The sequence below is a fragment of the Leucoraja erinacea genome, chromosome 6 (assembly GCF_028641065.1).
Source record: "Leucoraja erinacea ecotype New England chromosome 6, Leri_hhj_1, whole genome shotgun sequence".
NCBI lineage: Eukaryota > Metazoa > Chordata > Chondrichthyes > Rajiformes > Rajidae > Leucoraja > Leucoraja erinaceus.
Window position 1 is genome coordinate 83,275,302 of NC_073382.1, and position 26,849 is coordinate 83,302,150.

The 26,849-nt window shown below is 44.1% G+C and overlaps 1 protein-coding gene across 5 annotated transcripts in view; it reads left to right on the forward strand.

Moving 5' to 3' along the window:
• The window catches only part of LOC129698355 (F-box-like/WD repeat-containing protein TBL1XR1), a 202,407-nt gene that overhangs the window by 62,348 nt on the left and 113,210 nt on the right, over nt 1-26,849 (forward strand). For all 5 annotated transcript variants that reach the window (XM_055637456.1, XM_055637454.1, XM_055637457.1 and 2 more), the window contains one exon: nt 8,745-8,806. The gene's annotated coding sequence lies outside the window, so the exon portion shown is untranslated. The remainder of the gene's footprint in view (nt 1-8,744; nt 8,807-26,849) is intronic.

The following is a 26,849-nucleotide window of genomic DNA, read 5'->3' on the forward strand; positions in this document are numbered from 1 at the left end:
GGAGTGGAGATATCAGCCCCTCTCCTGATTGTTATCCAGCATGTTAGTGTTATTCCATTAACATCTGCTAAACATAGAATTGACTTGCCTGTGATTTTTTTTTTCCCGAGGAATTAATGGTTTGGCAACTGCTGCAGTCAAAACTGGCAATAGAAAATGGCTGTGGAATAAGATGGTGTTTGGAGAAAAGGTATTCTTATAAATACTGCCGACTGCATTCGGCAAGAGTGTTGTTGAAAGGGGAATATATAATTTATGAAGTCCTTGCGTCAGATAGATTGTTTAACTTCTCAGTCAAACAAAGGGGTGTAGAAAAGATTATTTTGTCTTTTTTTTTTTATCACTACAGAAAGCATGACTGACGAATTGTAAAAATGCATGTTTCCGGTTACAAAGATTACAAAGGTAGCTGGAGTCATACAGCACGGAAACAGGCCCTTCAGCCCAACTTGCCCACACTGACCAACATGGCCCTTCTACACTAGGCCCATCTGCCTGCATTTGGTCCATATCCCCCTAAACCTATCCTATCTATGTACCTGTCCTAATGTATTTTAAATATTGTGATAGTACCTACCTTAACAATGCATCTGGCAGTTTGTTGCATATACCTACCACCCTTGTATAAAACAAAAAGTTTACATCTTTCTCCCCCTCATCTTAAACGTATGCCTGATTCTTGATTCCCCATACTGTGGGGGTAAAATACTCCACCCATTTACCCAGTCTATGTCTCTCATGATTTTATTCACTTCAATAACATCACCCCTCATAGAAACATAGAAAATAGGTGCAGGAGAAGGCCATTCGGCCCTTCGAGCCAGCACCACCATTCGAGATGATCATGGTTAATCATCCAAAATCAGTATCCCGTTCCTGCTTTTTGCCCTTATCCCTTGAGTCCGTTAACCCTAAGAGCTAAATCTAACTCTCTTGAAAACATCTAGTGAATTGGCTTCCATTGCCTTCTGTGGCCAAGAATTCCACAATTCTCTGGGTGTAAACGTTTTTCCTCATCTCAGTCCTAAATGGCCTACCCCTTATTCTTAATCTGTGACCCCTGTTTCTGGACTCCCCCAGCATCGGGAACATTTTTCCTGCATCTAGCCTGTCCAATCCTTTAAGAATTTTATATGTTTCTATAAGATATCCTCTCATCCTAAATTCCAGTGAATATAAGCCCAGTCAACCCGTTCTTTCATCATATATCAGTCCCGCCATCCCGGGAATTAACCTAGTGAACCTGCGCTGCACTCCCTCAATAGCAAGAATATCCTTCCTCAAATTAAGAGACCAAAACTGCACACAATACTCCAGGTGTGGTCTCACCAAGGACCTGCAAATCCACTAGATCCTCAGACCCCTAGTATTTCTGGGAGATTAGTTCTGTCTTCACTAAGGAAGACACAAACAAAGTACTTGTTTAACTGGTCTGCCATTTCCTTGTTTCCCACTATAAATTTACCTGTTTCTGAATGTAAGGGGCCTCCATTTGTCTTCATTCATCTTTTCCTTTTCACATCTCTAAAGAAGCTTTTACAGTCAGTTTTTATATTCCCAGCTCTATTTACCCCCTCTTACTTAACCCTCTGTTGAATTCTAAATTTCTCCCAGTCCTCCGGTTTGCTGCTTCCTCTGGCCAATTTATATGCCTCTTCCTTGGATTTAACACTATCCTTAATTTCCCTCGCTAGCCATGGTTGAGCCATCTTCCCCATTTTATGAAGAGGGATGAACAATTTCTGTAGTTCAGCCATGTGATTTTTTAAACTAAGTTACAGAGATAGGTTGAATAAGTTAGGTCTTTATTCTCTGGAGCGCAGAAGGTTAAGGGGGGACCTGATAGAGGTCTTTAAAATGATCAGAGGGATAGACAGAGTTGATGTGGACAAGCTTTTCCCTTTGAGAATAGGGAAGATTCAAACAAGAGGACATGACTTCAGAATTAAGGGACAGAAGTTTAGGGGTAACATGAGGGGGAACTTCTTTACTCAGAGAGTGGTAGCGGTGTGGAATGAGCTTCCAGTGGAAGTGGTGGAGGCAGGTTCGTTGGTATCATTTAAAACTAAATTGGATAGGCATATGGATGAGAAGGGAATGGAGGGTTATGGTATGAGTGCAGGCAGGTGGGACTAAGGGGAAAATAAATTTGTTCGGCAAGGACTTGTAGGGCCGAGATGGCCTGTTTCCGTGCTGTAATTGTTATATGTTATAAATCTTTGACAGTCAACCCTTTAATTATCATTTGCCAGTCTACCCAAGCCAATTCCTGTCTCGTGCCATCAAAGTGTCCTTTCTTTACGTTCAGGACCCTAGACTCTGAATTAACTGTGTCACTGTCTTAATGCAGAACCCCATCTAATCCTCCTACGTTCAAGGAATATAGTCCTAGCCTGCTCAATTTCTCCCTCTAGCCAGTATTTCCTCTAAACTGTGTGCGTATGCGCGCGCGCACAAGTTTTGAAACCAGCGCATAAAGAAAATTTATGTGTGCACAAAAGGATTTTGAAATTTGGGGGAAAAATGTCCGCCATTTATTTATTTATTCCCCCCCCCCCCCCCCCCCCCCCCCCCCCCCCCCGAATTTTAAAATCCGTGGCCCGATCCGGCACTGGGGACTGCTGCAGCCCCCTCTGGCATTGGGGAAGCCAACGGTAAATGGACGGGACTAGACCTTGGAGAGGAGGGAGGGGGTGGAGAAAAAGGAGAGGGATGGAGTGGGAATGGGGAGAGGGAGGAGGGGAGGACTTGTTAGTGTTAAAATATAGAGCTGTTTCATTTGAAAAACGAAAGCATTCAAGAGTCTGTATGTCATAGACACTACGATGTTATCTACAATGTAGTAATCAATAAACATACAGTATTATGAAGTGTATGATTTATACTTATTTGTAAAAATCTCAATAAACATGACTTTATTGTACCGTTTTACGAAGATCCATGTCAAATTCTGTAGCTGGCTTATTGAGTTTTTATTGAAATTTTGATTCCTGTCAAATTCAAAGGATGCAAAGGGTGTGAAGCGCAAAAGAACTGCAAGCTGGTTTAAAGTTGAATGGTTTAACGAAATAGTAAAAACTGCTACACCAAAAGCTCATGAGGTCATATATTTGCATAAGAATTCAGTGCGCACACAAATTTGTAACAACATAAAAAATTGCACAATACAAGATTTCTGTGCACACGAACTACTAAAAATTAGAGGGAACATTGCCTATAGCTCAGGGCTTCGAGTCCTGATAACATCCCGGTAAATCTTGTCTGCACCCTTTCTGGCTTAACAACATCTTTCTTATAGCAGAGTGACCAAAACTGAATACAATACTCTAAATATTGGAGTTATGCACCCCTCGGCATGTATGATTTTACTTGGCCAGAAATGCACTTATTTCCCTTGTGCTCACATTTGTGCCATAAACTCAGAACATTTGTTTTATATTTTGAGTACTGAAGGGGAATGATAGAGTATGACCACTTGAAATTTGGTGTCTCATTTGCACCTTATATGCTGTGGTTACAGCATTGGTTTAATATTTTATGATTACCAAATGCACAGAGGAAGATATTCAAGGATATTATTCAAGGACCATAATATGATTAAAAATTCATCCTGCAATTTTAGAGGGTGAAGATGAAATTGGAAATGTCTGTATTTCTGTTGAGCAAATGTGACTGCAGAAGCATGAGGGAGGAGCTGTCTGAAGTTGATTGAAAAGGGACCCAAGCAGGAATGACGGTGGAACGGCGATGGCAGGAATTTCTGGGAACAATTTGGAAGGTGCAGGATCTTTTCATTCCAAAGTGGAAGAAGGATTTTAACAGGATAATGAGGCAACCGTGGCTGACAAGGGAAGTAAAGGACAGTATAAAACTAAAAGAGAAGGCATATAACAATGCAAAGATTAGTGAGAAGCTGGAGGATTGGGAAGCTTTTTAAAAAAAAAAAAAAAAAAAACAACAGTAGGTAACTAAAGGCAATAGGGAGAGAAAAGATGAAGTACAAAAGTAAGCTGGCCAATAATATAAAACAGGATAACAAAAGTTTCTTCAGGTATGTAACCATTAATAGAGGGGCAAGAGTGGATGTTGGACTGCTGGAAAATGATGCGGGAGAAGTGATAACGGGGAATAAGACGTGGCACAGGAATTGAACATGTTTTTTGCATCAGTCTTCACAGTGGAAGACACCAGCAATGTGCCGGAAATTCAAAAGTGTTAAGGGGTGGAAGTTAGTAGAGTGACTATCACTAAAGCGAAGGTGCTTGGGAAGATGAAATGTGTGAAGGTGGATAAGTCACCTGGAGCGGATGGACTGCATCCCAGAGTTCTGAAAAAGGTGGCTTTAGAGATGGTGGGGGCATTACTTGTAATCTTGTAAGAATTACTAGAGTCGGGGGTGGTTCCAGATGAATGGAAAATTACAAATATTACTCCCTGTTCAATAAGGGAGCGAGGCAGAAGAAAGGAAACTATAGGTTGGGAAGCCTGACTTCAGTGGTTGGTAAGATTATAGAATCCATTGTAAAAGACAAGGTTTTCCTTGGAAGCACACGATAAAATAGGCCAAAGTCAACATGGTTTTGTGAAGGGGAGATCTTGCCTGACAAATCTGTTGGAATTCTTTGAGGAAGGAAATAGCAGGAAAGACAAAGGAGAGTCAATGGGTGTGGTTTACCTGGATTTTCAGAAGACCTTTGTAAGCTGATGCACATGAGGTTGCTACAGAAGATGAGAGCCCTTGGTATCAGAGGGAAGCAGGTTGGCTGGGTGGCAGAGCGAATGACAATAAAGGGGGCCTTTTCTAGTTGGCTGCCAGTGACTAGCGGTGTTCCGCAGGGGTCGGTGCTGGGGCCGCTACTTCCGAATTGAAGGCTTTGTGGCCAAGCTTGCAGATGATACAAAGATGGGTGGAGGAGCAGGTAGTGCCGAGAAAGCAGGGACTCTGCAGAAGGATAGGTTGGGAGAGTGGACTGAGAAGTGGCGGATGGAATACAGCGCAGCAAAGTGTGGAGTCGTCATTTTGGTAGCAGGAATAAAGGCGTAGACTATTTTCTAAATGGGGAGAGAATTCAGAAAGCGGAGGTGCAAAGGGACTTGGTGCGGGATTCCCAGAACGTTCATTTGCAAGTTGAATCGATAGTAAAGAAGGCGCATGCAATGCTAGTGTTTATTTAGAGAGGGCTACAATACAAAACGAGATGTAATGTCAAGACTTTATAAGGCACTGGTCAGACTGCATTTGGAGTATTGTGAGCAGTTGTGGGCCCCATATCTGAGGAAGGATGTGCTGGCATTGGAGAGGGTCCAGAGGAGGTTTACCAGAATGATCCCAGGAATGATTGGGTTAACATATGATGAGTGTTTGAAGGCACTGGGCCTGTACTCGCTGGAGTTTAGAAGGATGAGGATCATTGAAACTTACCGAATAGTGAAAGGCCTGGATCGGGTGAATGTGGAGAGGATGTTTCCACTAATGGGAGAGTCTAATACCAGAGGCCATAGCCTCAGAATAAAAGGACTACCTTTAGAAAGGAGATAAGATGGAATTTATTTAGTCAGAGAGTGGTGATACTTGAAATTCACTGCTGCAGACGGCTGTGGAAGCCATCTATGGATATTTGTAAGGAAGAGATTGACAAGAGTATTGAGTAGTGAGGATGTCAGATTATGGGGAGAAGGCAGGAGAATGAGGTTAGGAGAGAAAGATAGATCAACCATGATTGAATGGTGGAGTAGACTTGATGGGTTAAATGGTTTTATTCCGCACCTAGAACTTACGAAACATGATGTCAGTACCTTTTCATATCTTTAGTTTCCCCCTCCTCTGGCTCTGTCTGAAGAAGGGTCTCCACCGGAAACAACACCTATTCCTTTTCTCCATAGATGCTGCCTGACCTACCGAGTTACCCCAGCATTTTGTGTCTATCTTGTGTAGGTTTAAAATAGTGTTGTGACAATGAAGGTTGTTGAGAAGGATGGTGTGGAATCAACACTGTGGTGGGATAATGTCAGCATACTTGGCTCCATCCATCCATCACACTCCCAATTTAATTCTTGGAAACGATAGAGACGTTTTGAAAGGTCAGTGGATTAGCTGTTCATCGTGGAGCCCTCATCCTTTGGCCTACTTGTGTAGCTGTGGTGTTGGTGCATGTGTCAACCTATATGTAGATGGTACAAAAATGGAATAAAATATATTTATAACTGTGGTGTTACATTTAACATGCAAATGTGTTTGTAGTCTAAAGATAAGTCTCGTACTTGAGATTACTTTCTGCGTTCAAGGTTATTTGATTGGATCTGAATATAGATGGTCGTATTTCCGGCTGACTGTTTTGTGGATGCCAAACCACTTATGGCTTAAATCCATTAAAATAACGGGGATGCCATAAAATCGTAAATTTTTTACTGCTAATATTGCAACTGCTAGCCTATAATCATTTAAAATCTGTATACATAAGTCAGTTCAACAATGGAATAATTTGGTTGGTCAGTCAATAGACAGTAGACAATAGGTGCAGGAGTAGGCCATTTGGCCCTTCGAGCCAGCACCGCCATTCAATGTGATCATGGCTGATCATCCCCAATCAGTACCCCGTTCCTGCCTTCTCCCCATATCCCCTGACTCTGCTATTTTTAAGAGCCTTATCCAGCTTTCTCTTGAAAGCATCCAGAGAACCTGCCTCCACCGCCCTCTGAGGCAGAGCATTCCACAGACTCACCACTCTCTGTGAGAAAAAGTGTTTCCTCGTCTCCGTTCTAAATGGCTTACTCCTTATTCTTAAACTGTGGCCCCTGGTTCTGGACTCCCCCAACATCGGGAACATTTTTCCTGCCTCTAGTGTGTCCAAGCCCTTAACAATCTCAGTCAAAACCTTATTACATGATTTACAGGGTAAAGAAACATAATTACAATAACATATTTCAGGAGATGGAATATGAATAATAGAATAATGTAAATAATTTGAATATTCAGTGCCAAAGCCATGCAAATTTACCGTGGCTTAAAATGCAAGGCCAGGTTATTTGGATGGCTCAGTTAATAAACACTGTTGTGCAGAATTGTGGGACATTTCACGTGTTAGAGTTGCAATATAACTCTAGGTTTCCTCTTGACATTTGATGCCGATGTATAAACGCAGACTCAGTACTGTACTAGAGTTGCAGGGAATCTTGTGCTTTTGTAATAATCATCTTTACAAGAGCAGATTCTTCTGATAGTTGAGTAACATTCTGAGGTGGAAAAAGCGGGAATAATTAGCAAGATGCCTTGCGGCAAGAAAAGGCTGGCAGAGAGCAGTGAAATGAATGAGACTTGATAGGAACCTTGATAGAATATAAATGATAGTGGAAAAGAGAATCCGAAAATAGGATGAAATGAATGATGTTAACATTGAAATACAATGGACATGCAGGAAATACTCAGGTTAGGCAACAGATGTGGCCAAGAGTTTTAAATACACAATATTTAGAGAAATATAGCACACAGAAACAAGCCCTTCAGCCTAGCTCATCCATGCTGACGAAGATGCCCCATTTCTCCGCATTTGGCCCATATCTCTCTAACGCAAAGGTTGGAAGGATAAAGACCAAATGCGTGCGAGCAAGTATGTCCATATAACTGTCCAATGTCTTTTTTAATGTTGTTATAGTACATGCCTCAATTACCTCCTCTGGTGTACCATATACCCACCTCCGTCTGTGTGAAAAAGGTTGCCCCTTGGATTGCTATAAAATCTTTCCCCTCTCACCTTAAACCTGTCCTCTGCTTCTTGATTTCCCTCCCGTACACCAGGTAAAAATGCTATGCATTCACTCTAACTGTTTCTCTTGTGATATATATATTGGAATCATTATGCAATTGTTGCAAGACATTTTATACTTGCATTTAAATTCTATTTTTAAATGAGGCCAGCGTAGTATTTATCTTCCTGACAGCTTGACATGTGCAGAAGGTCACGTGAGTCTCTCCGAACATCAATTTTTGCCAATTATCACCAATTGAACAACTGTTTCAGTTTTATGCACTAAATGTGGATGACTCCCTTTTTTTCGACTTGATCTTCCATCTGCCTTTCCAAGCCTCTTTACAACCCTGTTATTTAATTTTGAACGCTTTCCGTATTGTACTGAAGGCAGCAATGGGTAGCCTCAGGAGGCAATATTCCAAGAATGAACAGTTCAAAGCAAAACCTCATAAATTTAAGGGTCTAAATGACCAGGAGGCCAAACTAACAGATTGTTAGAATGTGTTTAGTCCTGCATGTCAGTGTTTAAAGATTTTCTCTTTCCCCTTAAGTTTTCCTGTCTTTGGGTAAATTGGTTTTGGGGAATTTATGATCCCAACAAAAATTCTACTAGATTTGTTTTTAAAGGGCCATCCTTTCTGAAAATCAGATTACAATTATCTGCTATGTTTTTCCATTCCTTTCCTGCTGCTGTCTTTTCAAAGTATTTTTAGCAGGAGCTGATGACGTTACCAGTTTTGTCTTGAAATTATTGAGCTCAGCAGTATGAATCAACGTGCTCAAAAGATGGCCATGAATCCACAGCCTTGCAGAAATCTTGGTTTGTTTCATCCCAGACCTTCCAATGCATGTTTGCAAGGAAAAATAGTTGTATTGAAATATATTGAGCTGAAGGCAATAAAATAAAGATTTAGGATAGAACTGGCAATGTTCATTTGTGTAAATACTCTGTATTTAAAAATTAATAGTTTTATTTTTTCCGTCTGTTTTTGGTAGGTCATTGGCTGAGAGCGGCGCTGGAAGTGTGAGTGATTGGGCCTCACTTTATTGGTAACTGAGTAAGTACAGTCCCATTCTTCCCGAATTGTGCACTGTTCTTGTGGAACACTTTTGAGACCTTGCATTTGTCAGATGTGATGATCGGAGCCTCTCACGAGGAAATGCTTGTGGTTAGTGCAATAGGTTATTTGTAAGGCTTTGTTAAAACAGTGTTACCACAATGCTGCAAAAAGGAGGATAGAAAAGACTAGATTAACCCAAGAAGAAGCTCCAGTCATAGTCTGACATAATGCACAACATTAAACGTGCTACATGTGCAATAAATTGATGTCGGCATATGGATCACCACCTACATGCACTGTAGACTTTGGACATGGGGAGATTGGATTCCATGGAGCGAGGGAGGCCAAGGATGATCTACTGGAAGTACATGGGCTAAGAGAGGCGTCGATAGCCATTTATTTTGTGAGGCAAGGCTATCAGCAAGAGGGTATGGGTTTAATTTGAGGAGAAGCCATTTTCAAACGGATTCTAGGAGCGGGGTGTTTTTTTTTTTTTTACCTAAAGGTTGGTATCTGGATTTTGCATAGATGGCAGAATCGGATACATCGACCATGCTTAAGGGGCATTGAGACAACACACAGTCGAAGCATAGTGGGATACTCTCGTAATACAGGCAAATGAGATGTACAGATGGGCGGAAAGGTGGGCATAAATATGATGGGTCAAAGAGATATTTCTGCACTGAATGATGGTGAGTCTCCAGATTGTTGTAGGTAAGTGTTCATGAATGTAAACTATGGAATGATATCTGCTATACATGTTTATCGGGCCATTAATGTGGTTGAAACTCACCGCTGAAAAGTCACTTTGCACATGGTGTCATGAGGCTGCTTGCCATGTCAGACGCATGGCCGTCACATGAAGGCTTCAAATAGAAACCTGGATCTGTTCAATCTATCATTGACTCGATTACACAAATGAGGAAAACACTTAAAATGCAGAATGTTTTGGATGAGTGGTTAGCCTCATTGATCAGTGTTGGGCCCATTGTTGTTTGACTTGTATCAAGACTTTGGATGAGCATGTGCAAGGCATGATTAGTAAGTATGTAGATGACATTAAAGTGGGTGGTATCATAGATAGTGAAGATGGTTATCAAAAATTGCAACAGGATCCTGATCAGCTGGGTAAATGAGCTGAGGAATGGCTAATAGAGTTTAATGTAGATAAGTGCAAGGTGTAGCATTTTGGGAAGTCAAACAAGGTCCTTCACAGTGAATTGCAGAGCCCCTGGCAGAGTTGTGGAGCCGAGGGATCTAGGAGTGCAGGTACATAATTCCTTAAATGTGGCATCGCAGGTTGATAGGCTTTCAAGAAGGCTTTCAGTACATTGGCCTTCATCAGTCAGGGTAGTAAGTATATAATTTGGGATAGGAATTGGGAGAGTGGAGAAGGTTCAGCAGCTGTCTTCACAGATTGTGCTTTGCTCACATTCATTGCTGCAACACTTGGATATATTCTAAGGTAAAACCGGCTGATTTCACAGCTCCACGAGTGTGTTATTACAGAACTACTTCCTGAATGGCCGCTAGTGTAAATGAAGCTTAAACTGTCTCAGCCCCACCACATGTTGCTGTCTGTGACTGATACTGCTTCATTTTCTAAATTAAGAACTATTTTGGCTGGAGTAACAGGAAAGGGGGTGGGGAAAGCACACTGTACCCAATTACCACACGCTGCAAATTTATTCAATCAAAAACTTTTAAAAACATTTTACTGAGATGTTGGAGAATTTAAAAAAAATAAATAAAAAAAACTAGAGATATTTATAATTTAAACAGAAAATGGTGATCATTTGATAGACACAAAAAGCTGGAGTAACTCAGCGGGTCAGACAGCATCTCTGGAGAAAAGAAATAGGTGGTGTTTCCTGACTATTCCACTATTCCTTTCGCCAGGTTACTCCAGCTTTTTGTGCCTGTCTTCGGTTTAACCCAGCATCTGCAGTTCCTTCCCACACAATGGTGATCATTTGAATCATTTTGCGTCATTCTATCCTTTATGTCAAAAATATCCTTTCCTTGACCGATTTAACAACAGTGGTTTGGCTGAAGAACAAATATATTTTGATATCCATAAAAATGAAACTGCACATTACATCTGCAATAAATGAAGCAGAGCCTCGGGAAATTGGGAGGTGGAGAAAGGGAGGCCCGGTTGCCAGAAAACCCCAATATTCAGTTTTATCTCTCCCTGCACTGGAGACCCGACCTTTTCTCGTCGGGGTCTCAGGTGTCGTTGAGGCCGCAACGAGGAGCGGCCTCCAACGGGAAGAAGCCGGGGACTCTGGTGCCGACTCACCGTTGCCGTCGCGGAGCTGGCCGAGACCGGAGTGGGTGGAGCGGTGGAGGAGCGCTGCTGCCGCTGCGCTGCTGCTGCTGCTGCCGATGCCGCTGCTGCTGCTGAGTCGGAGGCTGCTACTGCGGGTCTGCGGACGGCTCGGACGACCCCGCGCGGCTCCCTGGAGGGAGACCGCTTTTCGGGGCTCCTGCAACGGCGAATTCTCCCGCCCGTGTTGCGGGGTCGAAGAGCTCCTGGAGCGGGGCCTAACACCATTGCCCCGCGCGGCTGGAACGGCCGCGGGACTTTACGAGCGCACACCGGGAGCTCCAACACCAAGACCCGGTGCGCGACCTCGCACCACCCGGCGTGGCTTCAATGGCCGCGGGACAATCGCCATCGCCAGCCGGGGGCTTTGACTTTGACTCTGACATCGGGGGGGAGAGAGTGCAGTGGAGAGATAAGTTTTTTTGGCCTTCCATCACAGCTATGTGATGGATGTTTATGTTAAATGTAATTATGTTGTGTCTGGGGTCTATTTGTGTGTAATGTATGGCTGCAGAAACGGCATTTCGTTTGGACCTCCAGGGGTCCAAATGACAATTAAATTGACTCTCTTGACTCTTGACTCTTATGTGTGAACTGAACAGCTTTTCCACGATAGACACAAAATGCACGAGTAACTCAGCGGGTCAGGCAGCATCTCTAGAGAACATAGATGGGTGATGTTTTGGTGTTGGGGCCCTGCTGGTTGTGGGGGAGGGGGGGAGGCACTGGAAGCAAGAAAAGACCAGGACAAATTCATGATGTTTTTTCCATGATTGCTGGTGAATGATTGCCGTGGAACCGATGAAGGTGAACGTTTTGGTGCAGAGTTCACATTCAACTTGAGTGTTTAAAGCTGACTATGGAGCTGCTGGAGCTTCGTTGAAGTTCTGGGACAAGGACCCCTGTGGTCCTTATCTCAACATGGATGTGATGCAGGCTTGGGTCAACATACCTAGCACTCGCACGATGGGAATCGCTCAGTAAAGTACTCTGTTAAGAGCAGCTAAAACGCATCCAAGCTTGTCAGGAACTCCTGAGTCTCAAAAATCAATTTATAACAAATACATACTGCTCTACCCACTAAAAACGTTAGGCAAGAAAATCATTCTTTGTTGTCACTGGAATTAATATGTTGTCACTTCTGAACTGTAACTAATTAATGACATGACAAGAAAATGCTCTTTTTAACGCAACTCCTGCCGTAGATGATCTAAATGCATCTCTGAAAAATGTGCAGGACATGTTGCCAATTACATTAAAGAATGTTTGATGACATTTTCATGGATTTTATAACAACAAGGTTTTTTTAAAGGGCATTGACGTCAAGTAAACTGACTGGAAATGTTGTCATGTCTAATACTGTGGAGCGTGTAATTGCCTAACTATACTTTCAACTTTCTTCTCATTATCTCCTCAAAACACTCCAGTCCAGCTTCTGTCTTGCTAAAGTATTGTAATTTCACTGACCATACTCGTATTTCATTCAAATGTGGGCTGACTTGTAGCTCTCCTGGTCTCTTGCATTTTTAATCATTCTGTTCTCCCAATTCTCTCTTCACTGCTGTAGCATCTTCCAACAAAGATATGGCAATATTTCCAACCAATGCACCCTTTCTGAGTATTCCAGGCCCCAACTTTGGTTAATTTGGAGTCATAGAGCTAAACAGCACCGAAACAGGCCCTTTGACTCGACTCTTCCATGGTGACCAACTTGCATCACCAAGCAAATCTGAAGAAGAGTTCGACTCAAAATGTGGTCGGTCCATTCGCTCCACAGATGCTGCTTGACCCAACGATTTCCTCCAGACCTTTGTTTTGCTCAAGGTACCAGCATCTGCAGCGATTCGAGTCTGGTACAACTTGCCTCTCCAAACCTTCCCTATCCATGTTTAGTTTAGTTTAGAGACACAGCACGGAAACAGGCCCTTCGGCCCACCGAACCCGCGCCGACCAGCGATCCCCACATATTAACACTATCCTACACACACTAAGGATAGTTTTTGCATTTACCAAGCCAATTTACCTACATACCCGTACGTCTTTGGAGTGTGGGAGGAAACTAAAGATCGTGGAGAAAACCCACGCGATCATGGGGAGAACATACAAACTCCGTACAGACAACACCCATAATTGGGATCAAACCCTCTCCGGTGCTGCAAGTGCTGTTAGACAGCAACTCAACTGCTGCGCCATTGTGCCACCCATATACCAAGTGTCTTATAAATATTATTATCGTATTCTCCTCTACCCTTGCTCTGGGCTTCTCATTCCATTTATCCACACTCTCTGTGTGGAAATAGTTGGGCCTCGGGTCCCTTCTAAATCTTTTCCCTTTCACCATAAACCTATGTCCTTTAGTTTGAGACTTCCCAACCATGAGGAAAAAACTTTGTCAGTTTACGTTATGTATGCACCTCTTATGCTCTTTGGAAAAAAGACTTAGCCTATCCAGGCTCAATCCTTCCAGACCTGGTAACTTCGTCAAACTTCTCCCTCTGTCAATCCTAAAGCTATTGCTAATCCCTCTCTAAATGCCTGTTCATTATCCTGACCATGGCACGTTATGACACCATTTGTATGGGGATCTTTCAAAATAACGGAAAAGTCATTTAAGAATCTCTTGGATACAATGTATCTTAAACTTCAGTTATTTATTCCCTTTCCTTGCCTTCTTTAGATCATTCAGTGTTATGGTAAGAAGCCATATGGAAACTGCATGCCGTTCTGAACAAGTTATTAGCTCCTATTATTTGCACTTTGTACATAACCACCTGCTGTTTGTTCCACCTCCAGTGTTAAATGGCTAGAATTGGGAAGTGGCAGTTTGTTTCTGAAGCCAGGTCTACTGCTAAATCACCAGATGAAATGGGACAGAAACACATACAGTTCACTGCATACCAAATCTGGAATGTCAGTGAAACGCGAAGAATATTGTTTGTATTTCACATTAGTCAAGTCAGAAATATAAACATGGAAGACTTCCAAATATTGAAGCAATATTAGAGATTTTTCTGATTTGCCAGATCCTTCATGTGCTTTTGATCCCATTGTTATGAGCACACTGTGGCCAGATTCGACTGCATGAGTTTTTTCTGTAACCTTCCACAATCTTTGTCATGTTCTGGCCAATATCTATCTTTAAAGGAGCATCACGAAAACAGAATAATTGTTTATTAGCAAGTTTGTCAAAATAATCAGGAGTTGAGGTTAAACTGCTGTGCTTGCCACATTAATGTGAAGAGCACACTTGGTCCATGAACATGGCACTTCATGCAAGCAGTACGTAATTACTGAACTCACCAGATGCTTGTATATGGATAATAGCGAGTGCTGTAAAACTCGCTGTTATGTTGGCAGCAAATTCTAGGCAAAGATTACAACAAAAGTATTTACATGTACATCCGGGGGTTTGAAGTTTAACAGAATCCTAACACATTGAAGTTGTTAAAATATTTTAAAGTGATTGCCAAGGACGGGAAAATCGGAACCTTGTTAAAGCTGAACTGTTTTGTGTAAACAATTTAAGCTTCAGAAAACGATTTGGTAGTTAAGGTTGGCCTTTTATGATGTGCGGGAAAAGTGCTCAGTGGAGGAAGCATGACTTGACAGCACTGTCGATATTGACGTGTCGTCTGAGGATTGAGTGAAAAGATTTACACTTCTATAAAATCACCCCTCATCCTCCTGTGCTCCAAGGAATAAAGTCCTAGCCTGCTCAAAGGGAATAAATAAATGAAGTTTAAAATGAATTGTATCCAAGAGATTCTTAAATGGCTCCGGCGCTCGAGACCTGGCAACATCGTCGTAAATCTTTTCTGCACCCTTTCCAGCTTAACAAAATCTTTCCTGTAACAGGATGACCAAAACTGAACACAATACTCTAAATGTGGCCTCACCATTGTCTTGTGCAACTGTAACATGACCTCACAACGTCTATACTCAATACTATGACCGATGAACGCCAATGTGCCGAAAGCCTTTTTGACCACCCTATCTATTTGTGACACCACTTTCAAGGAACCATGTACTTCCACTCCTCGATCTCTCTGCCCTACCCAGCTTGCTGCTGTTCATTATGCAGGTCCGGCCCTGGTTTCACTTCCCAAAATGCAATGCGTCGCATTCTCTGTATTAAATTCCATCTGCCATTCCTCAGCCCACCTGCCCAACCGATCCAGAACCCGCTGCAATATTTTACGACCATCTTCGCTATCTACAATGCTACCCAGTTTAGTGTGATCTGCAAACTTGCTGGTCTAGAGTCCACCAGCAGAAATTACATGAAGCCTGTTTATATGTGATCTTTACAGGGTTGGGGAACTTTGTTGATTCTTAATTGAATTCAAGCAGTCACATCATTTTTACCACTGGAATTTTTTTTTTTTTAAATGACCAAAATCAAAAGAGTGTGGTGCCTGTTTGTGAATGAACTTGTGGTTCAACAACTTTTTTTAGATTTGATTACTTTTTGCCTGCTAGAATCAACGCGGAAGCTGGCTCTTTGCTGTGGTTAGTTGTTGTTGCCCATCCACCATGCATTCACACTAACAGGACATTGAAACCCTTTTATATTCACCCTACATTCTTGTCAACTCTCTCCTAATTCTACCACTTGCCTACACTCTAGGATCAATGTACAGTGGCAAATAACCATCACCCGGGTTATCTTTGAGATGTGGGGGAAACCAGAGCACTCGGACGAGAGCCATGTCAGGGAAAATATACAAACTCCAAGCTGCCAACAAGATTGAACCGAGGCCACTGGTGCCGTGAGGCAGCAGCTCTATTATCTGTACCACTGTGCTGCCCCCTAAACTATTCTGTTCAAGCAGAAAGCCTGGAAATTATATAGTTGTTCCTTGAAATACCATTTTGCCGAGGACATTTTAATTTCTGTTTTAGGTTAAAAATAGGTAGTAAATGTATGGCTGCTTGAACAAGCAGGAGCTTTGTTAAAATATGCAGCACTCTAATGTCTGTCTGTAAGAATGTTGGTGTTCTGACTAGTCCTTGGTGCTAGCATCCGGCTATTGGGCAGTATAGCTGAGAAAGGAATCTTTCCAGTGTTATTCAAAGTGAAAAAATAAGGTCATTAATGTTTAGCTGAGTTGAAGGAGCATGTTTGAAAATGCAGCGGCTGGAATTGTCTGTATTTTTAATCTTCCTTTGGGACCTGGGGGATTTCCACTGCTGAATCACGAATCAACGCTAATGTTTGCCTTCCCATCCTGGCTGTGGGAGGAAGAGAAATGCCTGCAGTCACCAGTTCATATTTCAGCTATCTTTTCCAAATATTTTCCTTCCCAGATTAATATGAAATTCTTTTAGTTCTGTTTAGATAACAGATGGAACTGGATTTTACACTGCAATTTGCATCGTTTGAAATTAGAAAACCAGGAGCAAAAGTAAACTGCTCGTCTGCCATTCAGTGCAATCCTGACTGATCCTCTACCTCAGTACAATATTATTGCTCTCTCCCCACGCCACTCAACTTGGCCACCACAGTTCCTTATACAGAGAATTCTACACGTCCTCCAATCTCTGAGTGCAGACATTTCTCCTCATTCAGTTCTAACCCAACCTCTGGGACGCAAGAGACAAGGAACTGCGCATATGAAAAAAGACACAGAGTGCTGGAGTAACTCAGCCAGTCAGACATCGTCATCCATCCATGTTCTCCAGAGATGTTTTAAGTCGTGGCCCTTTCTCAGACAGAGTCCGAGGCTACCACCCCTGGTTGCAGACACCCAACTGGGAAACTGTAGCCAGACTGTTGAATCCTTTCAGAATTTTGTCTGTTTCAATGAGATCTGGTTTTGTTTAAACTTCACGGAATAATAATAATAATAATAGCCCGTCCACCCAAAGTTTTCAAAGAACTCTCGTTTTACGCATTAAAAAAAAATACATTTGTATGTCTCCCTTTCAGCAGTGTTTGATTTTTCATGTTTAGCCGTTCAAGCTCAAAATGTCACCTGCGGTGCATGACCAGGATTCCAATAGCTCAGGAAGGTCAATTAATACAATGCCTTATCCCCTGCGAAAATTGTTTTGACCTCACAGACCAGATTTTTCAGGGGCCATCCTCAGGAAGGTCGGAATGTGAGAGTTCCGAGTTTGAATCTCATCAGGAGATGGTCAATTATCTTGAGGTCCCGTGCCGTTTCCCAGAACAAATAGAAAGACACGCATAATTGTCCCATCCATCCCCCTGCTGGAAGGCCAAAAAAATTGTTGAGTGTCAACTTCACGTGGCGATTGTCAGGCAAGGACTTGATTCCAGAGCCCCCCGGCGTGCGCTCACAGAGTTCCGCTCCAGGGGCTCCATCCTGCAAGGAAGAAGTTGGCACGAAATGCGGTCTCCCTCCAGGAGTGCAGTCCCCCGGTGGAACAGTTTATCTCCGGATGTCGGGCCGGACAGCAGGTGCTGCTCCCCCGGTAACTGGTGAAGGTCGTCGGCACCAGGGGTAGTGTACTGTGCGAGCGATCCACAGACAACGGAGACCCGTCTAAGGAAGGGCCCCAAGTTACCCCCTCCCTCCCACCCCACCCCCACCCCCCCCACACACAAAACAAAAATAACAAAAACTACATAGAAACATCAAAAAAATAATAAAAACGCAGACGGGCTGCAGAGGCCGCTGCTGACGATAGTCGCGCCGCCTACCAGATACGGTAACTGGTGAAGGGTGGGGTAGTGTACAGTGCGAGCGATCCACAGACAACAGTCCAGTCTAAGGAAGGGCCCCAATCCAAAACATCATCTTATCCAGTCTGAAGAAGGGTCTCGACCCGAAACGTCGCCTAATCCTTCGCCACATAGATGCTGCCTCGCCCGCTGAGTTTCTCCAGCATTTTTGTCTACCCTACAATTTTTCCAGCATCTGCAGCTCTTTCTTAAACTTATACTATCCATGTTCTCCCCAGATGCTGCCTGACCCGCTGAGTTACTCCAGCACTTTGCATCTCTTTTTGTAAACCAACATTTGCAGTTCCTTGCTGCTCCAGTTCAAATTGTATACTGGCAGTTGTGGAATTTAAATGGATGTAGTTGGATTCTTAAATTTGGAATTTTAGAATATTTTGTGAGGTTTTGCACAGGCTAGTGGCAAAGTTAGAGTATATAGAATACTCTAATAATAGTCTAGATATTATAGTGGATAATAGTCTGGCTTGTTTTAGAATTAACTAACAGTGGGAATAATGAGAAGGGCCCGTCTATTGACCACCAGGGCCTCTGTATTCAGTCCCCAGGCCCATCTGTTCCTCATCATATAATGAGCCAAATGCCTGCCACGACGTGCTGTGATATGCGTTCAGCACGGATGTTGCGGGCATTAGAACCTAGTGAATTCCAGACAGAGGACATTGTTCTATGACCCAAGTGTCTGCAACTTAAGTGGCAACAAGTGAAATGACACAAATGAGAGAGTAGAGCAGTGGGTACGAAGATGCAGCAACAAAGCGTTTAGATAGCCCAGGTTGCATTTACCAAACAAAACAGAATTCCATGTCTCCTTACAGTGGCACACATAAAATTAGGAGGAACAGGATTGTTTCTGCCAGCTATTGCTGGAGTAACGTTCTGATAATCTGAGGGAGATACAGATCCTAAAGAAAACTGGAGCACAATTAGTTTCTTCTCCCCATCTTCGAGGTAACTGCAGGCACACATGACGTGTACAGCAGGAATAACACATGATGTTAGGCTAGTTGAAGATCCTTCAAACAGGCCTTGCATTGTTGTGAATTTGCTCCAATTTTCTGCATCTCTTGGGGAAGATAAGTAAAAATTCCAAGGAGTTGATAGTGTTTACAAAATCAAACAATCCACCATGGGAATAGTTTGCTTTGCTCTGCTATGACCCATTGACAATGATCCATTGATAAATGCTGTACTAAAGCTTGTTTTATCCTTTGGGTAATGTAGCTTAACCCACCCAGCAGTCAATATGATAAGATCGATAAGATGACAACTTTACACCCTTATTTTCCTTTTCACTGACTTCAATGGAAAGTAAAAACAGGCAAGACATGAAATCAGATTTCTCGGAACAGATTAGATTAAAATCACTTCCAGCAATCATTCCATTATTTGAATTTGTTATTGCCTTGTGCCTATTCTCTGTATGGGGAAAGCCAAAAATTATAGTTTGCATATTCTACCTGCGTGTTAGTTCCTTTAGTGTCTAGAATCATAGTCATATAGCACAGAAACAGACCCTTCCTCCCAACTCATCCGTGCCGACCAAGGTGCCCATCTGCACTCGTCCCACCTGCCCGTGTTTGGCCCGTATCCTTCAAAATATGTTCTGTTCATGGACCCGTTCACCAGTTTTTTTTAAACTGTTGTACCTGCCTCAACTACCTCCTCTGGCAGCTCGTTCCACATACCCACCACCCTCTGTGTGAACTGTTATCCCACTGAACGTTATTGGTACAGTGGGACAGAAAAATAATCTCCCAAAGGTTGTTTAGCATTTGCCTCTGTCTCTAGTTCTAACTTCATCTTCCGATCTCCACCTTTTAGATCATTTTGTTTGAAGGAACTAAGTAACCGAACATTATTTGATTTTAAAATCTTGACTGTTCCTGCTAATCTGCTGCGATTGGAAGAATTTATTTGTCATCAATAGCCTTGCTTGAGAATTCTTTCTCTGGGACCTGCGTTCTGTACAGCACCTCCAAGCGATTGCAGAATTAATCTGGCCACTGATCTACACTCCCTCGACTTATCATACCATCTCTGAAGGAGAACATTGCTCAGACTTGGTTGGATTTGGTTTGTCTGGGAGCAGTGTGCCGGGTAAAGCTAGTCACACTTGTCAGAGTCGACTGCGTTCTTCCTGCTCACCACCATCATTTGTCCAGCTGGCCGTTTTCAAGCACTTGCTACTTCCCGACACCATGCCTCCCCCCTTCTATCCCTGCAGAACTCCCAGTGGAGTTTGCCACTCAACCTGAATGGGACAGGTACTTGCAGCAAGGCATAGAGATCAGCGGTGAAAATGCTCCCTCTGACCTACTCGTGATTTAATAAAAGGACACAGGGCTGGAGTAACTCAGCGGGTCAGGCAGCATCTCTGGAGTACATGAATAGGTGATGTTTCTGGTCGAGATCCTTCTTCAGACTCTCTGTGCTTTGCGGTATAATGGTTAGTAATGGAGTTCTGTGACTGTAACATGAAAGGTGTGGCGTCAAGGCTTCTCCTGCTATGTATCAGCTGCGTTACCACAAAAATTTAATGAATTTGTTCTGATTGTTTTTGCTGCAATTAAATTGATTGATCAAAATATTTATTGCTCTGAGGTGTTGCCCTGACGTGTAAGACTGTTTAGTTTGGAGATGCAGCACGGAAACGGGCCCTTCAACCTACCGAGTCCACACCGACCAGTGATCCCCACACATTAACACTATCCTAACACACTGTGGACAATTTACATTTAAACCACAGCAATTAACCTACAAACCTGTACGCCTTTGGAAGATACCGACGATCTCGGAGAAAACCCACGCAGTCCGAGAACGTGCAAACTCCGTACAGACAGCACCCGTAGTCGGGATTGAACCCGGGTCTTTGGCGCTGTAAGGCAGCAACTCTACTGTGCCACCATGCAGCCCTAAAATGTTTCCCAGCAACACTGGATTGAATAATTTCCCCCCCCCCCCCAAGGCTCTCGAAGCATTTCTGCAGTAGCAAATAACTATGTGTTACACATGATTGTGTTTAGTTGTGCCTTTAATTTGAACAATAGTTTTAGCAGCAACTGCACTTTATTACAAGACAATACAGTCACAGGAAAGGTGGGTTGAACAATCTGCAGCATTTAAATGGGTTATTCACTCAGACACCCAGATTGTTGTGGGTGAAGTGATCCATCAAGGATGCTTGTAGTCTATATTTTAGTATGGAAATAAGAACCATCTTCATTGGTAGGACAAGTGCGATAGAGTCATAGAACGTGGAAACAGGACCTGCAGTCCAACTTACCCACACTGACCATGTCCCATCTACCCTATTTTCAACAGCCTGCGTTTGGCCCACATCCCTCTAAACCTGTCCTATCCATGTTCTATGTTTCTTAAATGTTGCGATACTACTACTATTTCCTCCGGCAGCTCGTTTCATACACCCACCACCCTTAATGTAAAAAAACCTTGCCCCTTGGGCTTCTATTAAATCTTTCCCTCCTCACCATAAACCTATGTCCTCTGGTTCTGCATTCCCGTGTGGATCTTATTTTTACGCAGAATCGAATATAGGTTGATGCTGCTGCACCCGCTGAATTTCTCCAGCTTTTTTGTGTACCATCGAATATAGGTTATTGGGTCAAATTCACACAAAGTTTATATCTTGCTTTTGCTCTTGCAGTTAACCTCAGGCGAAATGTGATCAAATATACTGCTGTGTCAAGGATTGCCATGTGACTCAGCAAATAGCAGTACCGAGACAATTTGAAATGGTGATACGCAGGATTACATATACTGTCTAAGGGCAGTTATCGCCTGCCAACAAAACCTGCACAGCGAGTTCATCTAAATGTTAATCCAGTTGTAATTAGTGTATAAATCTCACACTGCTGCAGCATGAAACCTCGTCATTTCCTGAGATTCTGACTTTGGGTTAGACCACAACTCTTTCAGCAGCATTTACTGTAAACATGCATCACCAGGATCAATATAGCACTTACATTCCAGACAGTGGGAGTGTACTTCTTCACGGATTGTTTCTGTGGGAGGGAAATAGAATTATTAAATGTCTAATTGTAAATCAGTCTGAGCATTCCCTCCACTAGCTGTGACATGGCTTTTTGCCACCATGTGCTTTTAGTCCATTTTGTTCTAAAAGCATTCTTTGTTCATAACATTTGCGAATACAAAACCTTTTGTGAGAAAATGGTGTCAGACCATGGTGGCATTTTGCCAGAAGCTGGACTGGATGACCTTAAATAAACTCTTCTTTCAACGCATAGAACCAGCACACATTGTAGCTGGAATGTGAGGGGCCTCTGGCCCCTTTAGACGAGCTGGTGATCTGGCAGCCTACCCACCCTGTACAGCACAGGCAGCACCGTCCCTGGGAGGTGGGGAGGCCAGTGATGTGCTCAGGCTCCCCAGGGCATTCGGTGGGAATGTGACAACGAGATTCCCCCTCCCCCTTCCCAGTCCCCTTTCCCCCTCCCCCACATATCACTGTACTTGGGAGGTGGGGAGGCCAGCGATGTGCCCAGGCTCTCCAGGGCGGTTGGTGAGAATGAGACAATGGGATTTCCCTCTTCCCCATCCTCCTCCCCCCCCCCCCCCCCCACCCTACGGTGTACCTAGCCACGATATCACACATAGGAACACGTGTGTCCCTGACGTGTACCTAGCTGCGTTCTCACGCATCGGAACACAAGAGGATTTACCCGGATTTCCAGGACAAGGGGTCACAGCTTAAGGATAAGGGGGAAATCCTTTAAAACCGAGATGAGAACTTTTTTCACACAGAGAGTGGTGAATCTCTGGAACTCTCTGCCTCAGAGGGTAGTTGAGGCCAGTTCATTGGCTATATTTAAGAGGGAGTTAGATGTGGCCCTTGTGGCTAGGGGGATCAGGGGGTATGGAGAGAAGGCAGGTACGGGATACTGAGTTGGATGATCAGCCATGATCATATTGAATGGCGGTGCAGGCTCGAAGGGCCGAATGGCCTACTCCTGCACCTAGTTTCTATGTTCTATGTTTACCAGGATGTTGCCAGGACTCGAGGGCCTGAGCTATAAGGGGAGGTTGGAAGGGCTAGGACTCTATTCATGGGAGTGCAGGAGGATGAGGGGCGATCTTATTGAGGGGTACAAAATCATGAGAGGAATATATTGGGTAGACACAGAGTCTTGTCTAGAGGAGGGGAATAGAGAACCAGAGGTTGGAGGTTTAAGGTGAGAGGGGAAAGATTTAATAAGAACCTGAGGGGCAACATTTTCACACAAAGGATGGTAGATGTATGGAAAAGAGCAGCCAGAGGAGGTAACATGTATAGGAAAGATGCTGGTTTAAATCAAAGGTAGGCACAACATGCTGGAGTAACTCAGCGGTCGGTACAGGCAGCGTCTCTGGAGAGACGGAATGTGTGACGTTTCAGGTCGAGACCTTTCTTCAGACTGATGTCAGGGGAGGGGGCGGGACAAAGATGGAATGTAGTCGGAGACAGTAAGACTAGTGGGAGAACTGGGAAGGGGGAGGGGATGGAGAGAGAAAGCAAGGGCTATCTGAGTTTAGAGAAGTCAATGTTCATACCGCCGGGCTGTAATCTACCCTAGCAAAATATGAGGTGCTGTTCCTCCAATTTACTCCACATCTGCACCCAGGATGAGGTGCTCCATATCAGGGCATCGGTCATGTCCTCATTCTTTAGGAAACGGGAGTTCCTCTCATCCATTATAGATGAGGCTCTCACTCGGGTCTCCTCGATATCCCGCAGCTCCGCTCTTACTCCCCTGCCCTCATTCAAAACAAGGACAGATTCCTTGTCCTCACCTTCCACCCCATCTGCCGTCGCATACAGCATATAATCCTCCAACCTTTTCGCCACCTCCAACGGGATCCCACTACTGGCCACATCTTCCCATCTACACCCCTTTCTGCTTTCCGCAGAGACTGTTCCCTCCAAAACTCCCTGGTCAACTTGTCGCTTCCCACCCAAACCACCCCCTCCCTGGGTATTTTCCCCTGCAACCGCAGGAGATGCAACACCTATCCCTTTACCTCCCCCCTCGACTCCATCCAAGGACCCCGACAGTCTTTCCAGGTGAGGCAGAGGTTCACTTACACCTCCTCCAACCTCATCTACTGTATCCGCTGTTCCTGGTGTCAACTTCTCTACATCGGTGAGACCAAGCGCAGGCTCAGCGATCGTTTCACTGAACACCTCCGATCAGTCTGTCTTTACCTACCTGATCTCCCGGTGGCTCAGCACTTCAACTCCCCCTCCCATTCCCAAATGATCTTTCTGTCCTGGACCTCCCCCATTGTCAGAGTGAGACCCAGCACAAATTGGAGGAACAGCACCTCATATTTCGCTTGGGTAGTTTGCACCCTTGCTTTCTCTCCCCATCCCCTTCCCCGTCCCAGTTCTCCCACCAGTCTTACTGTCTCGGACTACATTCTATCTTTGTCCCACCCACTCATAGAAACATAGAAATTAGGTGCAGGAGTAGGCCATTCGGCCCTTCGAGCCTGCACCGCCATTCAATATGATCATGGCTGATCATCCAACTCAGTATCCCGTACCTGCCTTCTCTCCATACCCTCTGATCCCCTTGGCCACAAGGGCCACATCTAACTCCCTCTTAAATATAGCCAATGAACTGGCCTCAACTATCCTCTGTGGCAGAGAGTTCCAGAGATTCACCACTCTCTGTGTGAAAAAAGTTCTCCTCATCTCGGTTCTAAAGGATTTCCCCCTTATCCTTAAGCTGTGACCCCTTGTCCTGGACTTCCCCAACATCGGGAACAATCTTCCTGCATCTAGCCTGTCCAACATCTTAAGAATTTTGTAAGTTTCTATAAGATCCCCTCTCAATCTCCTAAACACTCCCCTGACATCAGTCTGAAGAAGGGTCTCAACCCGAAGCGTCACCCGTTCCTTCTCTCCAGAGATGCTGCCTCACCCGCTGAGTTACATCAGCATTTTGTGTCTGCCAGAGGAGGTAGTTGAGGCAGGTACTATCAAAATGTTTAAGAAAGATTTAGACAGGTACATGGATAGGGCAGGTTTAGAGGGATATGGCCAAATGCAGGCAAGTGGGACTATGGTAGATGGGGCATGTTGGCTGGCATGGGCAAGTTGGCCCGAAGGACCTGTTTTCACACTGTAATCCTCTCCTCTATGACTAGCGTGTGGCCCTGACGGTGTCCCTGGATGCGTTCTCAATGCCTGGAGTTTTCATGGACATTAGAATTAGAATTAGATTAGAATTAGAATTAGATTCCTTTATTGTCATTCAGACCTTTCGGTCTGAACGAAATTATGTTGCCTGCAGTCATACACAGAACCAATAAAACAAAACATACAATAAACACAAATTAAACATCCACCACAGTAAGTTCACCAAGCACATCCTTACTGTGATGGAGGCAAAGTCTTAGTCTCCGTCTCTTCCCTCCTTGTTCTCCCTCTGCGCTAAGGCGATCGATCCAGGCTGGAGATCCCGCCCTCCAGTCCAGCGGACCTCCGTGGTGATGGTGCCGCCGCAGAAAGCCGGAACGCCGTCTCCGCTATGAGACAGCCCGCCACAGCATCAGCTCCGGGCAGCCGCCCCAGCTCCAGGCCACCGCCCCAGCTCCGGGTCCTGCAGTCTCAGCTCCGAGCCCCGCTGCATCAGCTCCAGGCCGCCGCCGAAAGCCAGAACGCTGCACCAGCAAGTCGGGCCACCGCTGCCTCGGCCCCGAAGACGGCCAGCCTCTCGCTGGTAAGTCCTGGCTGGCTCTGCCTCCGGAGCCTCTGGGTCGGTGGCAGGCTGTAGGCCGCCAGCTCCGCCATTAGGCCTCAGCGCAGACGGAGGCAGAGAAGGGGGATACGACACGAAAAAGTTGCATTCCCCCGAAGGAAGAGACAGAGAACATGTTTCACCCCCCCCCCCCCCCCCCCCCCCCCCCTTAACACAACCCAACAAACTAAAACGTAACCAAAACAAGACAAAAAAAACAACAGAAAAAAGTAAAGACAGACGGACTGCAGGCGGGCCGCAGCTGTTAACAGTGCCGCCACTTCCGGACTTCCGACATCTTCAACCTCTCATTACTGCAGTCTGAGTTCCCCACTTTTATAGTGAGTTGAATAATATTAGAAATAACACTTTGATGCAATTAACATATTCCTAAATAAAAAAGAAAATATTAATCCTGTTAAGAAAAACTAGCAATAAACAGTGAAGATTCTATTTAAGTATGCTTTCGTCACATTTACAAAGTTAAAGCAGCACTCGTACATAGACTGAAGCTGTAAGGCTCCACCCACTGCATCTACATGATTGAAAAACCACTTCAAATTCAACGGACAAAATGTCTGCTTGCAGCTGCCTTTCTTGTAAGGCTCGAGGGAAATCATTCTTTTTTGTTTAGAATAGTATTACACTGGAAATGTATGAAACTTATTTTATGAATGTAAACTCTTTACCTCATCAGCAACCTGAAACCTTCCATCAACAGAGATGCTGTAGGAAATTACAGCACAAGTACTGGTAGAAGAGACGCTAGTGGCATGTCCAGTCATAGTGACACAGCATGGAAACAGGCCCTTCGGCCCAACTATGCCGACCAAGCTACCCCATCTACACTAGTCCCATCTGCCCGCCTATGGCCCCATATCCCTCTAAAACGTTTCTATTCATGTTCCTGTTAAATATATTTTAAATGCTGTTACAGTACCTGCTGCTGCGTAACATCTGTGCTGCTAAACAACGTTAATCCTAGCAGTGTTCGGGGCTGAAGGTCTTGGTCTTAAGTTCAATCTTTTGGCAAATGTGACCAACATTTTTAAGTGTGTTTTGTAATTGTGAGCTGCCCATGGTTGTGGAAAGCTATGTTATAAATGTGACTGCCGTTGTATCTTTTTTTTGTGACCCACGTAACTACATTTATGCCTTGGAAGTGTGCAAGGATCCAGTCAAAGCTAGAGTAATTCTTATGATGCCACAGAGAATGAAAGGTATCTGATTCTGCCAAAAATT